This window comes from Corvus cornix, chromosome 20 (assembly GCF_000738735.6).
Source record: "Corvus cornix cornix isolate S_Up_H32 chromosome 20, ASM73873v5, whole genome shotgun sequence".
Taxonomy (NCBI): Eukaryota; Metazoa; Chordata; class Aves; order Passeriformes; family Corvidae; genus Corvus; species Corvus cornix.
In genome coordinates, this window is record NC_046349.1 from 8,161,496 (window position 1) to 8,164,808 (window position 3,313).

Sequence of the window (3,313 nt, forward strand, 5' to 3'; positions counted from 1 at the left end):
GCTCTTTGCCCTCAGGGCTCAGCTGAGGAGCTCACACTGCTCGAGGTATTCCTGGCACCTCTGGGATGTCCTGTCCCTGCGCCCAGCACTGGCACACAGGAAAGGGCTGGATTTCTGCTCAGGGCTTGCAGGCAGGTGTTTTGCAACAGGAATTTTCATAGAATCATGGAACAGTTTGGGTTGGAATGAACCTTTAAAGTCAATTCCATCTCATTCCAACCTTCTGGCTTTTGCAGGGACATCTTCCACTAGACCAGGCTGCTCCAAGCCCTGTCCAGCCTGACCTCGAACACTTGCAGGGATGGGGCATCCACAGCTTCCCTGGGCAACCTGTGCCAGTGTTTTACCACCCTTGCTGTAAAAAAGTCTTCCTTATATTTAACCTAAATCTCCCCTCTTTTAGTTTAAAGCCGTTTCCCCTTCTCCTATTGCCACAGGCAGGCAGCAGGAAACAGTGCTTGTGATGAGCCCCAGCACTGATCCTGCCCTGCGGATGCATTCTTGCAGTGCTACGTGATATTTAAAAACATGAATTCCCAGCCTCGGGAGAGCCCTGGGGTTTGTTTTCCCGTTGTCCCGGGAGAAGCTGGTGCCGCCCCTGCTCTCCCCGGGGACACAGAGGCGGCTTTGTGTGAGTGAGGGGCCGCAGTGACCCGCCTGTGGGCTGGGCTGGTCCTTGCTGGGCTTTGGGCTGGATCCTGATCCCACTCCCTGGCAGGATCCGCCTTGGGGAGCTCGTCCTTGCGCTCATCCAAGTGATTATTTTTTACGTCCAAACCTTTGTGAGCGACTCTGGCCATTGATGTGCCCAGCATCCCCTCCCACCTCACTTTCCTCAGCCAAATGCACACAAACTGAGCTTGGGAAGTCCCAAACCAGAAGCAGGATGACTCTGTGCACCCAGGAGAGAGGAGTGACCTGCTGTGGGTGGTCTCATCTCTCTGGGGTTTTATTCCCATTCCCAAAAATGCCATCGGGGGTGGTAAGAAGTGCTGTGCCAACATGCAGACCTGACAGCAGCTCCCTGCAGGCAAAGATGCAGCATAATTGCAACTTTAACAGATGCTGTTACCCCTTCATCCCTTCAGATTTTGTTGCACCAGGGAGAAAACATCTTTTCTTCCTGCTTTACACCCTGCTTTAAGGTGTTTTGGGAGGGCAGAGCAATGCACAGTGCAGACACCCAGCTCCTGCCCACCATGGGGATGGACCGCCTCCTGATCCTGGTAATCCCAGGAGCAGCTCATGGATTTCTCCCCATCTCACTTCCCACCCCACCACCCCCCAGCTTCATTAATCAGAATAATTGCTGGTTAATTACGCTGTTGGGCTTTTGGCCATGCTCCTGCAGCAGCCCAGTGCCAGGCTTGGTGTAGCAAAAGGAAACTCAAGGAGAAAGCCATGGAGTGCCCAGAAAGTAGAGCTGGGCTGGAGAGGATGCCTGAGGGCTGGATTCTGACAGCTCCTCCCTGCCGTGCTCCAACACCATGGGAAGATCAGCCCAGAGCTCCCAGTGCCTCTGCTGCCCAGGCTGGGTGGGATGCACAGCCAGTGCTCTCCCCTGCACTCACCAGGACATACCAAACACAGGCTCCATCCCCAGAGATTATTAAAACTCATTTATGGTTGATTTTACTCAACCTGTAAATTATTCTGAGTCTTCTCGTTGTGTAAGAGTTGCTGTGTAAAGAGAGAAGATTTAGAGCTCTAACACCAACTGCATTCTCTGTTTTTCAGGAGATAGTCCCAAAAGTGAAATCCCTGCAGCTTCCAGACTGTCAGCATAGATTCGGCACTTTCCTGCTCTCCCCATCCATCCATGGGTCAGGGAGGTTCCTGGTGGGCTCCTCTTAGTCCTTCATCCTCTGGCAGGGTGGAGGAACCCAATTTGCAACCAAAACCCCCCAAATTTACCACATCCAGCCCACAGGGAAGGCCCACTGGTGCTCCATGATGTCAGATGTGCTGGAGCACGGATGCAGCTCTGGGTATTTAGAGGGGTCCAGGCTCACTGGGACAGGCTGGGGAGTCAGGGGGTCCCACGCCCCTCCCTGGTGCTGAGGATGCTCCCATGGGCTCTGCCCTCTCTCCGGGGTGGACAGGAGAGCTGGGGTACTGCAGCCTCCCTCCCTCTCTGCCACCCCAACTGTTTGGCAAAAGGGATTTTATTTTTCATTTTTTTTCTCCAGCGAAACCCAAAAATAGATTGATGGGAAGCGGCTGGGGGCTGGGATGCCATTAGCATGCAAAATGGGGCTATTTATCTTCCCCGCAGCTGGGTTCTGCTCCCAGACCTGGCAGGGACTGGCAGCGGGAGGCGGGGCTGGCGCTGGCAGGGGGCTGCAGGATGGGGACAGTCCCCAAGACAGCCCCATCCCCTTCTCACCCCTCTCGCTGCCCTTGTCCTTGTGTTCTGTGACCCTGAGCCTCGCCCGAGGGACAAGGACCTTTCAGTTCTCTGCTACAGATGGACACGGTGTCAGGGTCACCTGGAGACTTTACAGGTGGCAGCTGATTAATCCTGACCCCGGGTGTGGGTGGGCAAGAGAAACCTGCCCAGGGATCCGGCTGGGGAAACTGAGGCAGGAGCTGCTGGGACATCTTCGGGAAGGATGGATGAGCACAGGGGCTCCCTCCGTGCACTCTGAGGGTCTGGACTGTGCCCCCCATCCTCGTGGGTCACCTCGGTCCCTTGGCACGGCCATCCCTGCTGTCACCACACAGCAGAGTCGGGAGTGAGAGACCGCCGGGCTGGCGAAGGAATGAGCAGAAAACCCGCTCCTGCTCCCAGAAATAATTTGTCTTGGAAATTGTTAGCGGGAGGGAAGCAGAGGGAAGGGGAGGGAGCGAGGCTCACAGCTCGGAGCCCTGCAGGCGAGGGCTAGGGGAAACAAGGGCGAGCAGCGCTGGGGCTTTGGCCAGCTCCAGGCCTTCCTGGGATGATCCTGGCCCTTTCGTCCCTTCCCCCCGCCCCATTCTGGCTGGGAGTCGCTAAACACAGGGTGTCAGCTTTGCTCCCTGCAGGGCCACTCACCACCTGGGATGTTCCTTAGCAGTTACTCATTTCCTAATAATAATAAAAATAATAAATTGCTATAAATATGAAATCCATGACAGCACAACTCAACATTCCCATCTTCAGCCCCATCATCCACATGATCTTCATCCCCACCATCCTCATTCCCATTTTCCCCATCCTTATTACCCCCATCCCCGTCATCCTCACCACGGCTCAGGACCTCCACATCGCCAGGGGGCGCGCTGTTCCCCGGCGAGAGCGGAAGTTCCGCTCTGCCCTCGGGGTGGCCCCGCC